Source organism: Bos taurus, chromosome X (genome assembly GCF_002263795.3).
Source record: "Bos taurus isolate L1 Dominette 01449 registration number 42190680 breed Hereford chromosome X, ARS-UCD2.0, whole genome shotgun sequence".
NCBI lineage: Eukaryota > Metazoa > Chordata > Mammalia > Artiodactyla > Bovidae > Bos > Bos taurus.
In genome coordinates this window covers 130,841,920-130,862,753 of record NC_037357.1, presented here as the reverse complement: position 1 = coordinate 130,862,753, position 20,834 = coordinate 130,841,920, and the positions used below count along the sequence as shown (strand labels likewise).

At 40.2% G+C, this 20,834-nt stretch overlaps 1 non-coding gene across 1 annotated transcript; it reads right to left on the bottom strand.

The window, feature by feature from the left end:
* Nucleotides 1-20,435: 20,435 nt before the first annotated feature.
* Nucleotides 20,436-20,492, bottom strand: MIR2285DD (microRNA mir-2285dd). Its single transcript, NR_162381.1, has one exon. It is a non-coding gene; the product is annotated as a microRNA mir-2285dd (primary transcript).
* Between the last annotated feature and the right edge of the window lie 342 nt (nucleotides 20,493-20,834).

Here is a 20,834-nt window from a genome sequence, read left to right as displayed (position 1 = left end):
TTTAATTGAGAGATAATTACTTTCCAGTATTTTGTTGTTTTCTGTCAAACATCAACGTGAATCAGCCATAGGTGTACATATGTCCCCTCCCTCTTGAACCTCCCTCCCATCTCCCTCCCCATCCCACCCCTCTAGGTTGATACAGAGCCCCTGTCATACAGCAAATTCCCGTTGGCTATCTATTTTACATATGGGAATGTAAGTTTCCATGTTACTCTCTCCATACTTCCCACCCTCTCCTCCACTCTCTGTGTCCGTCCACAAGTCTATTCTCTATGTCTGGTTCTCCATTGCTGCCTTGCAAATAAATTCATCAGTACCATCTTTCTAGATTCCATATATATGTTAGTATATGATATTTATCTTCCTCTTTTTTATTTAGTTCACTCTGTATAAAAGGCTGTAGGTTCATCGACTTCATTAGAACTGACTCATATGTGTTCCTTTTTATGGCCGAGTAATATTCCATTGTGTATATGTACCACAGTTTCTTTATCCATTCATCTGTCAATGGACATCTAGGTTGCTTCCATGTTCTAGCTATTGTAAATAGTGCTGCAGTGAACATTGGGGTACATGTGTCTTTTTCAATTTTGGTTTCCTCAGGGTATATGCCTAGAAGTGAGATTACTGGGCCATATAGTGGTTTTATTTCTAGTTTCTTAAGGAATCTCCATACTGTCTTCTATAGTGGCTGTATCAATTTACATCCCCACCAACATTGTTTGTAGACTTTTTGATGATGGCCATTCTGACCGGTGTAAGGTATCTAATTGTAATTTTGATTTGCATTTCTCTAATAATGAGCGATGTTGATCATCCTATCATGTGTTTGTTAGCCATCTGTATGTCTTCTTTGGAGAAAAATGTCTGTTAGGTCTTTTTCCCACTTTTTGATTGGGTAGTTTGATTTTCTGATATTGAGTTGTATGAGCTGCTTATATATTTTAGTCTGTCAGTTGTTTTATTTGATATTATTTTCTCCCATTCTGAGGGTTGTCTTTTTACCTTGTTTATAGTTTCCTTTGCTGTGCAAAAGCTTTTAAGTTTAATTAGGTCCCACTTGTTTACTTTTGTATTTATTTCCATTATTCTAGGAGGTGGGTCATAGAGGATCTTGCTTTGATTTATGTTATCAAGTGTTCTGCTTATGTTTTCTTTTCCAATTATCATCTTGATCTTTATTTTCATATTATTATTATTGAAAGATCTGCCCCATGTTGCTATGTGAACTCTTTAGTCAGATCATGGTTTCTTATTGCTATAAAATATCCCACAGTGTACATCTACCACCTTTATTTATCCATTTCTTCAGTGATGAACACCTAATGATCTTTAACTTTCTCCTACAAAGTTGAGACATCATTCGTCCTCCTATGTAAAACATCATTTTTACACATTTGTCCTCCTATATAACAGCAGCAGCAACACACACCCACATGAAACACAAAAATACTGGCTCATAAGGTATGTGTGTCCTTAATGTGACCAAGATGGTGGCACCTGTCTACATACCCACAAGATGTTGATTCGTGTACCCCACCAACAATGTGCATTGTCCAGCTTTCTGACTTTGCCTGGTTCATGGATTTATCTTTCTTTATTGTTTGAATTTGCATTCTCTGATACCTAAGGAGTTTGAGCCTCTTTTCATAGATTTGTTGACCATATGGGTTCTTTTTCCTTTAATTTCCTTTTATGTTTCTTTCCCAATTTTCAATCAAGTTTTTTTAATGTTGATTTGCAGATATTTCTTATGCATTTAGATATAAAGCCCTCATTGGTTTGGGACATTGCCAATATTTTCTCCCAATCCATCGTTTGTAATCTTTGTCCATAGTTTCCTTTAAAAACTGAAAAGCTTAGTATGGAAATAATCAAGCCCATCTGTCTTTAATCTTATGATGTTGGCCTTGAAGGTTTTGTTTAAAAGTCCTTCCTCAATTGTTCATGAGACATGTATCCTCACACATTCTCTTGTACTTGCTTTGTAGTTTCACCATTCATATTTAAGGTTTGTTTTTTTTTTTAACATTTGCTGACATGTACTTTTATTTATTTATTAGTTTTATTTATTTAATTGAAGTATAGTTGATTTACAATGTTGTGTTAGTTTCAGGGTACATCAAAGTGATTCAGTGATATATATACATATACATACACATAAATATTTTTTCAAATCCTTTCCCATTGTAGATCATTGCAAGATATTGAATATACTTCCCTGTGCTATACAGTAGGTCCTTGTTGTTTATCTATTTTATATGTAGTAGTGTGTATCTATTAATCCCAAACTCCTGATTTCTCTCCCCCCATATTTAGTTTTTAATCCATCTGAAACCTGTCAAAACTTTTTTTAATATGAAGGCAAAGTAGGAATCCACTTTTATTTTTTTCCATGTGTGTAGATGATTTTCCTCAGCGTCAGATCTCTGATCAGATCCTATAGAACAGCAGCATATTCTGAGGCTTAAAATAGCACAGGGTGGACAGATTGGGGATGGTGATGTGTATCCCATCTAAGTTATATGCATTCTGCTTCTGGTTCACTTGGAACTCCCTGGAGGGAACACCTGTAGCCAGATTCCATTGTGGTGACGTGGCATGGGGTAAGCCTGAGGTGCTGTCCGCCAGCTTCCAGGGAGCAGATCGTAAGAACAAATGGAGGCAGAAGAACAGGCAGATACCACACATTCTGGTCAGACCTGTTGGTGAACTTATGTGAGATACTATCAAGAACTCCCAGGAAAAACTGGATGATACATTAAAAGGGAAAAAAAAGCTTACATTGTTAGGTGGGCACAAGAGCAGCCAAGCCATGGTTAAATTCCATTAAGTTGATCCCTTTTATTACCACACAGCTGATGGGGTCAGGGGAAATTGAACAATATGTGTAAATTGCATTCTCTAGTGTGTGATGGGGTGAAAGTACTGTTTTATTTTCAGGTTTATTAAATAAGAATTACATTCCTGGGAGTAAATCGCAATTTGAAAAGAAAAAAAATTATTTTTGAAACCCAGCCTGAATATGTCACCCATTCATGTTGTTATAAGTGAAGGATTGCTCTATATTTTAGAATTATCTTTCTATTATACAATATTCATACTGTTAAAGGCAAATGGATGTGGAATAAGACATAATTATAACATTTAATCTTGTAAAAATATCACTAAATCACACTTGAACGTATCTTAAATGAAAAAGCATAATGGAAAGAATAACTAAATCCAGGAAGACATTTTTATCTGACTTGGAGAATGTAGAGCAGAAGACAGAGCAGTGCTCCTAAGTGCCTGAGACAGGAATAAGTACAGATTAAAAGTAGTAACAATTGGTTTTTGATAAATACTTCTTGAATTTGTAATCATGATATTAAGTGACCTTTTCCAAGGAAATTAGCTCTCTGTCTTGAAGTTTTCCTCGGCTTTGTCCAACTAATGAAGTCCTATTAGTTTTTCCAATCAGACTTCAGAGATCACCTCCCTAGGCATCCCTCCATGATTGTACCTCCAACCCCAATCAAGAGCAACGCTTCCTCTTCTGAGCTCCCCATGTCTTAATACTTCTATTACTGCCTTACTCACACAGCATTAGGTCTTTGGTTTTGTTTTTTAATCTGTTCTGCTTAAGGAAGTACCTGAATCTTACTCACATTTGTCTTCCTGGTACTCAGAACAATATGTAGCACGCAGCAAGCACCAAATAAATGTCTTGTCTTAAAAACTGAACTGAGGGAATTCCCTGTCAGTGCCGTGGTTAGGACTCTGAACTTCCACTGCAGGGAGCACAGGTTCAATCCCTGATCAGGGAGCTGAGATCCTGCATGACCTGTGACAAGGCCAAAAAAGCAAAAATAAATAAAATAATTCTTTTTTCTTCTGAACTTTTTTATTTTGTATTGTGATATAGCCAATGAACAATATCATGATAGTTTCAGGTGAACAGTGAAGGGACTCAGTCATACATATGCCAGTGTCAAATAAATAAAATTTTAAAATGAACTAATATACCAAGGGCTTTTAAAAATGTATTACCACAGTGATGAAACAGTTCCAGGGAGCAGGGGCAAAGTTGTATTTAAAAAAAAAAATCTTTCAATACAATCTGATTTGTGACCACATTTAAACTCACAGAACTATACAACCTGAACTTTGGAAATGGGTGTTATCTGGCCCAGCACCTCGCCAACTTCAACATGCATATGAATCACCTGGGCATTTGTTAAATAGAGGTTCTGATTTAGGGGCTCTGGGGCAGCCTGAGATTCTGCAATTCTAACAAGCTCCTATGTAACAGGATGTTTTTCATCCACCAGCTACACAAGCAGCAAGACCCTAGTCCCCCCGCTAACTGAAGGCATGAAATACAGCCCCAACATTTGGACAACTGGTCAGCAAGCAGACAAATGTGAAAACAAGTGTTGCTAAACGTCTCTAAAATGGCAATTCTCAAACTTCAGCTCCATCGGTATCACCTGTAAGACTTGTTAAAGCCCAGCTCAGTCAGTATTCTGTGAGCAGGTCTCGGGTGGGGCTAGGGGGCTTGGATTTTACCAAGTTCCCAAGTGGGGCTGACGCCACTTGTCCAGGGTTCACACTTGGGAAACCATTGCTCTAAGACTCACCTTGCAACCATTGTGTTCAATGACCAATTCCCTCATGGCTGCCAGAATCCAAACATCCCGACAGGTGATATGGGAGGATCAAACTGGAGTGCCTTGGAACCATCTGCCACGTGCGAGTTGGTCATCCATTACACTTAAGATTTGTTTTCTTGTTGGTAAAGAGGAAAGAGCATTGGATCAGGTGGAGAAAGACCTGGATTCCAATTCTGAGTCTTGAAGCTGTCATTTACAACCCCTTGGGGGCATTTTTGAACCTCCTCAAACTTCAGTCTCTCTGCCAGAACTTCATGACTCCTGTGAAGTAGGCCCTGCTCTCTGACCTTCTCGGATCTCCCCCAGGGAAGTCTGACCTCCCATCTCCTGAGACCTTTGTCTTATACTCTCATGAACTGCAGTGGTATGTGTTTATTGCAGTAAAACTGAGTTCCTTGAGGGCAGAGATGAGTTTTATCTGTATTTATTCTCAAGTAACCAGAGATATCCCTGGCAAAGAGCAGATACTCATTAAATGTTTACTATTGAGTGAATAAAAGTAATAAACCTGGGTTCCAAATAGCCCTTTAGGCCCTGGCTTTATGCTAATTCTCTAATTTTAGCCGCTGCTTTGAAGTATGATTAGAATAGAATACCCCACCAGGTAGCGCTGAGAACACAGACACATAATTCAGTACTTAATACGACTCTCCAGGGACAAATCCCTGGTTAGGCTGCTGAGCTATAAATGATCTTTTTTTAAAAAAAAATTTTGAGATTTAATGATACATGGAATTATTTTTGCAGGTAAGTTTTTACTGCTGCTCTTTATCACAGGCTTTATTAAGGAAAGTTTTCCTGTAGGGCCTTCCTTTTATAAATAAACTGAGTCTTTTATTACTGTAAAAGCTTTCATTAATAAAAGAAATCTTTTGGTACTTAGGTGTTTGTTTTGTAGATTTTAGAACTTATTTTTGAGTCAGAAACACTTTTCCAGTTAATAGAATTAAAAATATGTATTTCCCTTTTTCCTAGCTCTTAGCGCATCCCAGTCTTGACTTTGGGTGAGTTCACCTAATGTTTGTGTGCCTCAGTTTTCTTATCTGTAAGATGGGGGTAAAACAGCTGCTATCACAGAGTTTTCATAAGAAATACATGAGTTCATTGATGTCTTTACGAGAGTGTCTGACCTGTAATAAGCCCTGATAATGTTAGCCGTTAGTGTTTTAAGATGAAGTAAAATGAACACATTCGTGGGAAAGTGCAGGATTTTTTTTTAATTGAAGTATAATTGATTTACAATGTTGTCATTGTCTATTGCACAGCAAAGTGATTCAGTTATATATTCTTTTTCATATTCTTTTCTATTATGGTTTATCACAGGATATTGAATATAGTTCCCTGTCCTATACAGTAGGACCTTGTTGTTTATTCATTCAATATATAATAGTTTGCATCTGCTAATTCCAAACTCCTAATCCTTCCCTCCCCCATCACCATCAACCTTGGCAACCACGAGTCTATTCTATCAGACTATTGCATAGATATGTTCATTTGTGTCATACATAGGTTCCACATATAAGTGATATCATATGACATTTGTCTTTCTCTGTCTCACTTAGTTCACTCTGTATGATAACTTGTAAATCCATTCATGTTGCTGGCATTATTTGATTCTTTTTTATGGCCAAGTAACATTCTATTGTGTATATATCCACTACATATGTTTTTCCATTCCTCTGTCCATGGACATTTAAGTTGCTTCCTTGTCTTAGCTATTGTAAATAGTGCTGCAATGAACATTGCAGGGCAAGTATCTTTTTGAAAGTTTGTCCAGATATATGCCTAGGAGTGGGATTGCAGGATGATAGGGTAGCTCTAGTTTTAGTTTTTTAAGGACCCTGTATACTCTTCTCCATAGTTGCTCCACTAATTTCCATTCCCACCAACAGTGCAGGAAAGTTACCCTTTTCCCCACACTCCTCCAGGCACCTTTTAAAACCATCACCTGTCAGTCATTTTTGTTTCTAATGACTGCTTGGTTGTCCCAGTAGGACAAGGATACAATTGCTGGAAAGATCCCAGTAATTCCTGCAGTGTGGCTACATAATATAGAGGACCCATGAGTGTTCCGGCCACAAAAGGAAACCAGGGCACCCCAAAGGGGAGGGACAAGCTTCACTGAGCTCTGCAGTCCCCCAAGTCGTCCAAGCCGATCAGAGACAAGCTCGTCTCAGCCTTCCAGAAGTTCATGTTTGCTGTTCCCACAGCTCCAGCTGGCACCCCCCTCACCAACTGCTCTGGAGTCCTACTCAAGCTGCCCTGCTGTCAGGTGCAAGCTGATAACGGCCCCCGCATATTGCTTTTTCCTCGTATTTATGCCAAGCCCGAGTGATCAAAGGTCACTACCAGCCTCCCTTCTGTGCACTGACCCTGGCCTCGGGGCTGCCTGCAGCCATCCATGCACCTTCTTATCACAAATCTATACCCAGCCGGTTTCCCAAGACTTGGAGGCTGTGCACATGATCAAGCCAAGGGCACAGTGGGGTCACTCAAGAGTAAAGAGCCCTGTGGGAGGGGGACAAAGGGAGTCCTCTCGGCTTTCTGATGGTGGATCTAGTAAGGCTACATTAAGTTTCTGTGGGTGTTTTTAATTGAAGGAGAGTTGATTTACAATGTGTTACTTTCAGGCGTAGAGCAAAGTGATTGAATTATACATACATATATATTATTTTGATCCTTTAGAAATAATTAAGGCTGTACTGTGTCCCGTTAGGCTATCTCCTCCAATATTGTATGTCTTAAGTGATTCTTTCTTAGTTTTCTTCTCTGAAAATTTTATTATCTTCAGTATGTCAAACACTGTGCCAGGGGCTTAAATAGCCATCACTTTACCCCGAAGTCCTCCAAAACAGGACTTTTCCAACTGGAGTATGCAACATGATCCCAGCCCCAGGACTTTCAGAAGCCTAGGTCTGACCTCTAGGTCTGGGCGGGGCCCAAGAATTTACTTCTCTGACAAGTTTCCAGGTGATACTAATACTGCTGGTTCAGGGCCCCCAATTTAAGAACCAGTAGTCACCTGTCCCGGAGAAGGCAATGGCACCCCACTCCAGTACTCTTGCCTGGAAAATCCCATGGATGGAGGAGCCTGGTGGGCTGCGGTCCATGGGGTCGCGAAGAGTCAGACACAACAGCGATTTCACTTTCACTTTTCACTTTCATGCATTGGAGAAGGAAATGGCAACCCACTCCAGTGTTCTTGCCTGGAGAATCCCAGGGACGGGGGAGCCTGGTGGGCTGCCATCTATGGGGTCGCAGAGTCGGACACGACTGAAGCGACTTAGCAGCAGCAGCAGCAGTCACCTGTCCAGGGAGGTGTTTCAAAACAGGGTTTTCTGTTTGATACAAGATTTGGCTGTGAGACTAGGGAGAAAGAGGGGTTTATGGAATCCACATTCATCTGAGAAAGATGAAAAGTCCGGCTTTACTTCCAGCTACATGGATTATCAACTCACTTTCTGAAAAGTGTGGGAAATAGGGGGGCCCATTTGAGGAGGAGCAGTAATTTTTCTCAGCCAAAAACTTGGAATATTTTTAAAAGATATATAAGGCCCTACAGTTGCTACCAAACAGTGCGGAAGAGATGCTATTTGGGTTGAAGATCATTTGAAACATCTGTTGCTTTCTCATAGCGTACTCCACTTAAGAACCTCCGTGTCGTCTCTATGGATATTCTAGCTTTATGAAGCACATCATCTTGATGGACTTGTGAGAATAAACTAAGTGTAAAATGCACTCACGTGGGCCAAATGAATTGGTTATTTAAATGGAGGCTAAAACATCAAAATGCTTTCTGGCCACATGTTCTCCAGATAATTATCACGAATCCATCATTTTTTATGTAGACTTTAAAGAAATACATTCAACCACAATGAGATATCACCACCCACCTGTTAGAATACCTATTTATTAAAAAAAAAAAAAAAACAGTTAAGTTAGTGTTGACCAGGATGTGGAGAAAAGGAAACCCTCATATACTGGTGAGAATGTAAATTGGTGCAGCCTCTATGTATGTATAAAGATTCCTGCAAAGATTATGATCCAGAAATTCCACTCCTGGTTATTTATCCAAAGAAATGAAAACACGGAATAGAAAAGGTGTATGTACCCTTATTGCAGCATTTCTTATAATAGCCAAAATATAGAAGCAAACTTAGTGCCTTGTTGTTGAGTTGCTCAGTTGTGTCTGACTCTGTCACCCTTATGGACTGCAGCTTGCCAGGTTTCACTGTCCTTCACCATCTCCCAGAGTTTGCTCAAACTCATGTCCATTGAATTGGTGATACCATCCAATCTCATCCTCTGCCTCCTCTTGCCCTCAGTCTTTCCCAGCATTTGGGTCTTTTCCAACGAATCAGCTCTTTGCATCAGGAGGCCAAAGTATTGGAGCTTCAGCTTCAGCATCATTCCTTCCAATGAATATTCAGCATTGATTTCCTATAGGATTGACTGGTTTGATCTCTTCTCTGTCCAAGGGACTCTCAAGAGTCTTCTCCAACACCACAGTTAAAGCATCAGTTCTTCAGCACTCATCCTTCTTCATAGTCCAACTCTACATCCATACATGACTACTGGAAAACCCATACTTTGACTAGACACACCTTTGTCAGCAAAGTGATGTCTCTGCTTTTTAATACACTGTCTAGGTTTGTCATAACTTTCCTTTCCAGAGCAAGCGTATTTTAATTTCATGGCTGCAGTTACCATCTGCAGTGATTTTGGAGCCCAAGAAAATAAAATCTGTCAGTGTTTCCACTTTTTTCCTATTTGCCATGAAGTGGTGGAACTGGTTGCTGTGATCTTAGTTTTTTGCATGTTAAGTTTTAAGTCAGCTTTTTCACTCTCCTCTTTTACTCTCATCAAGAGGCTCTTTAGCATGAGACAGGGCGCTCAGAGCCGGTGCACTGGGATGACCCTGAGGGATGGGATGGGGAGGGAGGTGGGAGGGGGGTTCAGGATGGGGAACACATGTATACCCATGGCTGATTCATGTCAATGTGTGGCAAAAACCCCTACAATATTGTAAAGTAATTAGCCTCCAATTAAAATAAATTAATTTTTTTAAAAGAGGCTCTTTAGTTCCTCTTTGCTTTCTGCCATTAGAGTGCTATCATCTGCATATCTGAGGTTGTTGATATTTGACTCTGGCAATCTTGATTCCAGCTTGTGATTCATCCAGCCCTCAGTGCCTATCAATAGTTGAATGGATAAAGGAATTATGATCTGTTTATCCATCTATATCTATATGCATGTATAATGGAGTATTATTCATAAAAAGAATCTTGATTTGTGACATCATGGATGGACCTAGAGATTATGCTAAGTGAAATAAATCAGATAGAAAAAGACAAATACTTTGTTTTCACTTATACATGAAATCTTAAAAACAAAACAAATAAACAAATAAAACAGAAACAGAGTTATAGATACAGAGAATGAACAAGTGGTTGCCTGACAGAAAGGGGAAGTGAATGAAGGAAAGAACTAGGTGAGGCAGATTTAAGAAACACTAACTTTCAGTTGCAAAGTAAGTGAGTCAGGAATATGAAATGTAAAGTATGGGGAATATAGTCAATAACTACATCTTATCTTTGTATGGTGACATATCCTAAGTATGCTTATTATGATAATCACTTTGAAATGTATAGAAATATCAAATCACTATGTTGTGCACCAGCAAATAACACAGTAGGTCAACTGTACTTTGAAGACAAACAAACGTACTCATAGAAAAAGAGGTCAGATTTTTGATTATCACAGATGGGGTTGGGGGAGGGGGAATTGGATGAAGGCAGTTGAAAGGTACAAACTTTCAGTAATAAGATAAGTAATAAGTTATAGGGACTATAATGTACAGCATGATAAATGCAATTAACCCTGCTGATTATATATCTGAATGTTGAGTAAATCCTAAGAGTTCTGATCACAAGGAAATTTTTTTCTTTAATTTTGTGTCTATATGAGATGATAGATGTTCACTAAACTTACTGTGATAATCACTTCATGATATATGTAAGTCAAGTCATGCTGTATACCTTAAACTTATACAGTGCTATATGCTAATTATTTCTCAGTATAATAACACATGTATCTCAATAAAACTAGAAGGAAGAAAAGAGATTGAAGGAGGTTGTGTAAATGGTGCTTCTGGGTATCAGGCAGTTTGGTGGCTCTGGGCTTCTGCATCAGAAAGACTTGGTGTAAAATGTTAACCCTGGAAATTCCCTGGCATTCTAGTGGCTAGAACTCTGGGCTTTCACAGCTGGGGCCCAGGTTCAGTCCCTGGTGGGGAACTAAGATCCTGCAAGCCAAGCATCGTGCCAAAAACAAAATAAAGTGTTAACTCTGCCAAAAGAAAACAAAAAACAGAAAAGAAAGAAATACATTCAAATACAGAGACTGGTTATTCACTTTAAAGCTTTTAATATATTTATTAGAATGCTTAAAATGGAATACAATACCTAAGTTGACTTATTTTCAAAGGGATACTAAGTTTCAAAAAATCAAATTTTCATATTATTAATTTCTTTTGGTCTCTACTGAAACACACAAGTATCAATTTAATGATCGGGGTTTCCAATTAAACGTAGCCAGTTAAATGAAGCACTGTTCCATTCCAAACCCCACTAAGCAAAGAACAGGGTGGTTTTTTTTAAATTTTTCATTTTTATTGAGATATAATTGACATTTAACATTGTATTAGTTTAAGATGTTGGAGAAGGAAATGGCAACCCACTCCAGTGTTCTTGCCTGGAGAATCCCAGGGACGGGGGAGCCTGGTGGACTGTCGTCTCTGGGGTCGCACAGAGTTGGACACGACTGAAGCGACTTAGCAGCAGCATTTTAAGATGTATCACCTAATGATTTATGTTGCCTGCTTTCCTTGACCCACAGCCCTGCCTCATTTCAACCTCTGCTTCCGTTGTCACATCTCTTCTGCCTCTGCCTAATCCTGGTTGCCTCCTTCACTTATGAGGACCTTTGTGAATACATCTGGCTGCCTCCCCACCACAGGGTGGCAGAGTTAAGTAACTGGGATAATCCACGTGGCCCAGAAAACCTTAAACATGTCCTATCACACACTTTGCAGAATAAAACTTTGCCAACCCCTGTTCTAAACCATCACTATTTAACTGATAAAAAGTAAAACTCAATTGAAAAAAAAAAAAAAAAAGACGAATGATGAGAGTATTTGTGACTATGTTGGTTTTTAAGTGAGAAAACTTAGGTTCTGAGAGGTGACATAGCTCATCTGAATTCTAGGGTAGCGAGAAACCTAGGAGAAATCCCCAGGTCATTGATTCCCCTCTCAAATCCATACCCACCGCCAAGTGGCTATCTCCTTCTCATCTATGGCTGTATTAAGTGGCTTTCCATCTAGGTAAGTCTTTAAAAGTTACTGAAGTAAGGTATTCATGAATTAAAATCTGTGTGTGATTAGGGGTCACCAAGAATTCTAATTTAGCATTCTACAGTGAAAGCTGTGAACCGTACAGCTTGCATAGAGCTGACTTTTCTAAACTTTTCAGAAGAACACTGATCTGAGCACACAATCATTGCTGCCCTGAATGTGATTTTCTTTGCTTTCCATTGTAAAATATTACTCTAGCTTGTTGTCAGTAACACTTCATTTGCAAAAGTGTGTATGCTGATGAGAGATCTATCATTTTCCCAAAATGAGGTTTAAGGTGCCTAAGCCTGAGAGTTCCAACAGGAATCATCCACTTGGTTTTTTAAAATAAAATTTTATGTATTTAATTTTGGCTGTTGCTGGGTTTTCGTTGCTGTGCGGGCTCCTCTTTTGTTGCGGAGCACGAATTCTGTGGCATATGGGCTCAGTAGTTGTGGCTCCCAGGCTCTAGAGCACAGGATCAATAGTTGTGGTGCACGGGCTTAGTTGCTTCATGGCTTGCAAGATCTTCCTGGACCAGGGATCGAACCTGTGTCTCCTGCATTGGCAGGCAGATTCTTTACCACTGAGTCACCAGGGGAGCCCCATCCACTTGTTTTTGTTCCCAACTCTTGTGATTTTGTTTTTAATTGAGATATAGTCATCCACATGGAGAAAGCAATGGCACCCCACTCCATTACTCTTGCCTGGAAAATCCCATGGACTGGTAGGCTACAGTCCATGGGGTCTCGAAGAGTTGGACACGACTGAGCGTCTTCACTTTCGCTTTTTACTTGCATGCATTGGAGAAGGAAATGGCAACCCACTCCAGTGTTCTTGCCTGGAGAATCCCAGGAACAGAGGAGCCTGGTGGGCTGCCCTCTATGGGGTCGCACAGAGTTGGACACGACTGAAGTGACGCAGCAGCAGCAGCAGCAGTCATCCACATCCTTTGTTATAAGCTAAATTGCTCTAACCAGTAGATCTAAAATGTAATGACTCACACTGAAAGGAAAGAGGTAGAGCTCCCAGGAGGCGGAGCAGAACCAGGAGGCATGCAGCCAGGTGGGGTCCATTTGTACCTGATGGGAGTAGAGTCCCCAAACATATGGGGGGAAAAGAAATCTAGAGGCATCAAAGATAAATGGCATTTTCTTTAAAACACCACCTAAGACTGCCCCATCCTCACCTTGGGGCCACTGGTTTGTTTTTGTAGGAAGAAAGATTCCTGCCATCTAGTGGCCAAAGTAATTGCACATCTTCTCTGTTGAACATGCTGTTCTTTGTTCAAGACTTGTGATCTGATTCCTGAAATGTAAAATTTAAGTGCCTTATGCAGAGCAGATGGTCAAAAACATTTGATGCAAAGATGAAATGTAGTTCCACTAAAAGTTTCAAGCTGGCACATGACAAACTAAAGGAAAGGAAAGGAAACAGACATTAAATGAAATTGATGGCTGTGCTCTTTTGTCAAGTGTGTTATAATCCAGTAAAGGTCTCTCCTAAGAAATCCTTAAGTGGGCAAGTGTCCTGAGTTATTCTATGCACCTTCATCGTTATTGTCACCGTCATCCACACAAAAGGAACCAACGATAGATTTGCTTGGAGAACGGGGGAGAAATGAACTGTGGCAGTAGTTCTGACATCTGTTAAGCTAAATGAGGGACCACTGGCGTGGATGGAAGCTAAGTTTGCAGAGCAAGCCTGTTCCTGTCTGCACATTAACGTCACCTGAGGATCTTTAAAAAATGCCAAAACTAGACTGCATCCCAGACCAAGGAAATCTCCATGTCTGGGAGGGAGCCAGACATCAGAATTTTTGAAGTTTCCCTGGGGTTTTCACGCATAAACTCCCATGGGGTCTACTAGCCTGTGGGTCATTAGCCTGTACTTCCATGCAGTGGTGTCCTTTTTAATACTTATTTTTATTTGTTTGGCTGTGCCGGATCTTAGTTGCAGCACACTCGATCTTTGTTCTTTGTTGTAGCATGCAGGATCTTTCGGTTGCAACATGTGAACTCTTAGCTGCAGCATGAGGGATCTCATTCCCTGACCAGGGATTGAACCCAAGCTCCCCGCATTGGGAGCATGGAGTATTAGCCACTGGACCACCCGGGAAGTCCCCATGTAACAGTGTCTTACGTGAGTATGGCACTTCACTGGTGGCAAGAGCATTTGGCAGAGGTTTTCTCATCTAATCCGCATGCAGCAAGCACAGCCATCTCCTTGGCTGCTCTAAGTATCTGTATAGGCGCCTCTTATTTTCTGGCAAAAGCTACTCACAGAGGTAGCACTGTGATGACTGAGAGCAGGAGGGTCTGAGTGGGATTTTGGTTGACTGAGTGAAAAGGTCAGAGGGCTCCACTCACAGAGCTGGAGCTACGCTTTTCAATGGCCTTCATTTTAAGCAAATTGAATGTAGGAAAATCTGGATTCTTCTAATTATATGAGATGACTTCATACTCTGTGAAAGGCTTCCTCTCTTTGTGCCAAAAATTGCCACAGCATCTCTTAAGATACCAAACCCTTTTCTGTATTTTTAGTAACTCAATTTAAAAACCCAACTCTTCATTCACCTTTTCAGGATCACTTTTGATTTAAGGCTAAGCTCATTGAAATATTGTCCAAGTCATGGGCTCTTCACGTGTATACTTATTCATCCAGCAGACAGTAAAAAAAAAGAAAAAGAACCCAAAGCCCCTTTGGGTTCCCCTCTCTCTGGGTTGCCATGTATAGTTGCATAGGTTGTACACTGCACAACTCCAGAAACCACGTGGACAGTCATGTGAGTCACAGTGCCCCCTTGTTTGTGTAACAGGATGGGGCTGCTGTGATTCTAGATCTTGCAGAAGAAATAGAAACGCCTGCCCTGACCTGTGCTTCTGACCTGAGAGCTTGTAATTCACCAACATAGTCTTGGAAGACCCCACAGCCAAACCTAATCATTGGCACTTCAAAGCCAGTGCTGCTTCTCCTGTGATGGCTTCATGCTGGTTCTAGGTCACTTCTCCAGGCATATGAAGAACATCTTTTTTTTTTTTTTTTTTCCTTCTTTTTAAAAATACGTTCTCTGAGAACATTTTTTTAAAGGCTTGTTTCAGCTCATCTGTATTCAAAAGAACATCATGCCCGTACTCTTAACATGAACAACTCAGCTAATGGAAAGATCTTGTTTATACCCCTGAGCATCCACACTGACCCTTTCTCAACCTTCAGCATCATTCTCGCCTTTCCTTTTCTGTGCAAACACTGTTTCTCTTCAAATACATGTTTGATCTCTTCTCAAAATATTGTCAGTTTTGTGCTTCGAATGGCTTTTGAAGTGTGTTTACTTGTGAGCATAAGCTGGGGATCACCCAGCAATTCCTGGGAAGGAAGGAAGTGAACCTTTTTTGCTGCCTTGGATTATCTGTCCTCATGTATAACAGCTCGTAAAATTGATGGGTTAAGAACAGAGCTGCTGAGTTTGTCCAAATGAAAGGCCAGTGGTCCTTTCATTTCTTCCTACAACCAGACCTTCAGTAAGTATCAGATGCCTTCTTTCAAAATCCTGAGTCTGGAGGTGTCCCTTCACCCCTGCAGTGTTTCTCAGGAGAGTCATATACACGACTTTGACTTCCTGGCCTCCTTTGCCCACCCGGAAGCTCAGAGCTCTTTTGGGTTTTGAATGTTCTCTTTGAAATTGGCTTTCTAAGTTAATTCTTCCAAATCCACTTGGTCTTTTAAAACTTGTATTAGTATGTTGGTTTTTATCTTTCTGTGCCGCCCCAGATCCCTTTAGGAAGTGGGATAGTATAAACAAGCACATGAATCAAAAATCTGCATGTATTATATTTCCAGTGCTGAGCCTTTGAGATCTAGTCTGGAGGCAGGCACCAGGGAAACCAGAGGCCAGGGGACCCCTGAACTCACCTTCCTGCTCATGGTAACGGCAGGGGTGGCTAGGGTTAGGGACAAAAAATTGCTTCTATGTTCCTTTTTATTTTTTCATTTCAGTTCAGTCTCTCAGTCATGTCTGACTCTTTGCGACTCCATGAACCGCAGCATGCCAGGCCTCCCTGTCCATCACCAACTCCCACAGTCTAACTAAACCCATGTCCATTGAGTCGGTGATGCCATCCAACCATCTCATCCTCTGTCATCCCCTTCTCCTCCTGCCCTCAATCTTTCCCAGCATCAGGGTCTTTTCAAATGAGTCAGCTCTTTGCATCAGGTGGCCAAAGTATTGGAGTTTCAGCTTCAACATCAGTCCTTCCAATGTACATTCAGGACTGATCTCCTTTAGGATAGACTGGTTGGATTTTCTTGCAGTCCAAGGGACTCTCAAGAGTCTTCTCCAACACCACAGTTCAAAAGCATCAATTATTTGGTGCTCAGCTTTCTTTATAGTCCAACTCTCACATCCATACATGACCACTAGAAAAATCATAGCCTTGACTAGGCAGACCTTTGTTGACAAAGTAATGTCTCTGCTTTTTAATATGCTGTCTAGGTTGGTCATAACTTTCCTTCCAAGAAATAAGTGTCTTTTAATTTCATGGCTGCAATCACCATCTGCAGTGATTTTGGAGCCCCCCAAAATAGAGTAAGCCACTGTTTCCACTGTTTCCCCATCTGTTTGCCATGAAATGATGGGACTGGATGCCATGATCTTAGTTTTCTGAATGTTGAGCTTTAAGCCAACTTTTTCACTCTCCTCTTTTACTTTCATCAAGAGGCTCTTTAATTCTTCTTTGCTTTCTACCATAAGGGTGGTGTCATCTGGATATCTGAGGTTATTGATATTTCTCCGAACAATCTTGATTCCAGCTTGTGCTTCCTCCTCTATTTGGCTGCACTGGGTCTTAGCTGCGGCATATGGGATCTAGTTCCCTGACTTGGGATGGAGCCCAGGCTCCCTGCATTGGGTGCACAGTCGTAACCACTGGACCCCCAGGGAAGTACCTGTGTTTTTTTCTTAATGCGTAGGAAGCATGGGACATAAAGCCATTGCAGTGGGCAGGGACAGGAGAGCGCACACACATGTGTTCTAATCCCAGCTCTGTCCCTTGCCAGCTGTCTGTCACGTGACCTACTCTCCCCACCCTGCAGTTTATGTGCCTGTAAAATAGGGATGCTGTGTTCAGTGACTCAGTCGTGTTCGACTCTTTGTGACCCCATGGACTGTAGCCCACCAGGCTCCTCTGTCCATGGGATTTCCCAGGCAAGAATACTGGAGTGGGTTGCCATGCCCTTCTCCAGGGGATCTTCTGCACCCTGGGATCATACCTGCATCTTCTACATTGGCAGGTGGACTCTTTACCCGTTGAGCCATCATGGAAGCCTGTAATTCACAATTCTTCTGCTCTTGGGAGAGTTATTGGAGATAATGAATGCAAACACTTAGCACAGTGCTTGGAGAATGCATAATATGGACTTAATAGACATTAAAGCCAAATATGATAAGGATAGTTTTATAATTTTGTTTCCAGAAGAAAGCTTGATAACAGTTTGTGACGGGCAATTTTATCTTTCTTCATTCAAAGTAAAAGGCACAATTCAAACTGTTCTTTATAAAGAAGTGTGGGGGCTGTGGAAAGAAAAAGTTTTAGGAAAAACATTGTTTCTCTCTGTAGAAGTCTCCCCAGTATTTTTTCTGAATTTTTCTATCTTTGTAACGTAATTTTAGTCAAAGACTAGTTTATTAAGACAGTTCAAGGTCTGATTTGCATGCAGTAATCTTTATTTTTTTAATTAAAATTTTTAATATAAATTTATTTATTTTAATTGGAGGCTAATTACTTTACAATATTGTAGTGGTTTCACCATACATTGATTCAAGACAATAAGATGCTATTCTTTTGGAGTTTTTTTCCCAGTTTTAAAAATCAACAGAATATGATCTTGATAGATAACACTGAAAGAATCAAGAAATGAAATATTTGTAAATTTCCTTTACTGTTAGAAAAACAAGTTCACTGGAAGTCACACTATTTCAGAAAAATAGGAAGCTATAGTTCCTTCCCTTTAATCGGCTTTTCCATGAGACTAATATACTTTCCATATTTTAGATTTTCTAAATTATACAAAATATGCAGAATAAAAATGGAAAATTATTACCAAAACAATGATGATACAATTTAAAAAAAGCCTTTCTCTGAAAGAAATTGAAAATATAAACATATTTCTAAAATAAGGATTATTTGGGGAATTAAACTAAAATGGCAAATCTCCAGTTCCACATACATACAATTCCAATGAAAAGGATAATTGCCAACCAACTGTATCTGAAACAAAAATCTACAATTTGACCGTGCTACTGGTACCTGTTTCTTAGGGCTGCATCATTCACTTGAAAATTGAGATGTTATTTAATTCTCTACAGGCATTTACAAGGCAGGATGCAGGTCTTTGGCCGTGAGGAGCGCAGCCCAGGTCTCCATTCCCCATCTCAGGCCTGACTGCCAGGCTCTGCTGAGGCCGGTGCAGAATCCCCTGCTTAAAAACAGACTCCATCTTAAGGCAACATTGATACAGACCTGTGTGATATGCTCTTTGGTGTTTTTTTCTTTCAACAGTGAAAACACTTTCACTGTCTAGGAGGATAATTAAATTTCTCCAGATTGCAGGCATGTCCTGAGTTGCAGGCCCAAGATAATTGGAGCCAGGCAGCTATTTGCTGTCTAATTTAAGTGGGTCCTAAGGCTTGGAGGTAGACAAACTAAGTCAGCTGCCTGCAAGAGCCAAGACAGCAAAGGAAGTGTGTGACGAGGGCCAGGTAGAATGACAAACAGAGGCACAAAGGGATGGAAAGTGACAACTGACATTTGGCCTCCATGGGGATAAAATAAAGCCTGCGGAGACATGGCAGAGAGGAGATTGCTGCCCCTCAAAAGGGGTCAGCCTCGACTCTGGAACAAACAACTGTGGCTCAGCACAAAAGCAGGGCCAGCACTGCCAGGTCTTCTGATTTTTCAAGTGAACTCAAAGATCTGGCTTTTAGATGAAATCTTCTCTATTTCAAAAGTCAGCAAGTCATTCAAGTGAAAGGCAACAATGCAGTGACATCATTATGATGACCAAAGAAAGTAGGACTATAATTACAACACTGATTTCCTCACTCTGGCCCAGACTATGAAGTTTTCTTTCAGGTTGCATTTCGCCTTGAAATGGAAAATTGAGGCAATTGCTATTCTGTCAAAAAACTCTTCTCTATAAGAAATATTGAAGAAAAAAAAACTAATGAACTGCATAGCACAGGGAACTATACTCAATATTTTGTAATAACCTGTAAGGGGAAAGAATCTGAAAAAACTGTACACCTGAAGCTAACACATATTTCACTTCTTGGTTCTTTCAGTGATATCTGTTAAGATCATATACTGTCAATTTTTAAAATGGGGGGGAAAAAAACTCCAAAGGAATAGCATCTTATTGTCTTGAATTAAAGATTACTGCATGCAAATCAGACCTTGAACTATCTTAATAAACTAGTATTTGACTAGAATTACATTACAAAGATAGAAAAATTCAGAAAAAATGCTGGGGAGACTTCCGCAGAGAGAAACAAAGTTTTACCTAGAAGTTTTTCTTTCCACAACCCCCACACTTTTTTATAAAGAAGAACAGTTTGAATTGTGCCTCTTATTTTGAATGATGAAGGATAAAATTGCCTGTCACAAACTATTATCAAGCTTCCTTCTGGAAGCTAACAAAACATTGTAAATCAACTATACATCAATTTAAAGAAAAAGAAAAGAAGCTACACTAAATGCAATGTGATGTCCTGGATCCAATCCTGGAACCGAAGGAAAAAACCAAAAACATAACGGTACAGTAGTGAAATCACATCAGGTCTGGAGTTTAGTAGTAGTGTTGAAACAATGTTAGTTTTGACAAGTGGGCCCCAGTTTGTGAGATCTGAATGTGAGCAGAGAGTCAGTGAAGGGTTTCTGAGAACTTTTATGCAAGCTCAATAACTTTTCTGTGTATCTAAAATGATTCCACAACACAGGGTTTATTTTACAATGAACAGGGGTTAGTGGCCAGACCCTCCTCACAGTTGAAAATCCACATATAACTTCTAGTTGACCCTCCTGATCTGAGGTACCTCTTTGTCTGTGATTCAGTCCACCCCTTACTGTGGTATTTACTGTTGAAAAATATCTGCTTAGAGGTGAACCCACACAGTCCAAACCCGTGAACTGTATATAAAAGAACAGGTGTGAAATACATCCACTCAGCTATAAGACACACATTGAACAAGCCAAATGTTCATAAGCATTATTGTAGTATTGGCACAAATAAGTCAGAAATAAGGGCTAATGTACAACTGAGTTCGGGTCGGGGGCGGGGGCGGGTGGCTGAAAGTGAAAATTCCAAAAAGAACAATACATTGGGTTGGCTAAAAAGTTCATTCAGGTTTTCCACAAAACCTTACAGAAAAACCCAAACGAAATTTGTGGCCAACGCAATATCTTCAGACGATTGGGTAAACCAATGTTGGTAGGTCAGAAGATCTACTAGGGAAGGTTGTAGGTGACAACTCTGAAAGAAAATGAGAGTGCACTGGTACGAAGCAGATCATGGCATCGCTCATTTCTCTGAAAACACCCTTTCATAATCACAGGAAAGCTTCTGTATTCATCTGTGGCCTGCCAATTTCCTAACTTCTTATTTTCAATGGCTTTTCTTTCACCAAGTTAATGAAATACAGGGTGTGTACTATGAAAGATTAAGCATGACTAAAGGGCCAGGAGAAACGGAAAAAACTGTAGCTGTAAGACACAGCTACACACACGTAC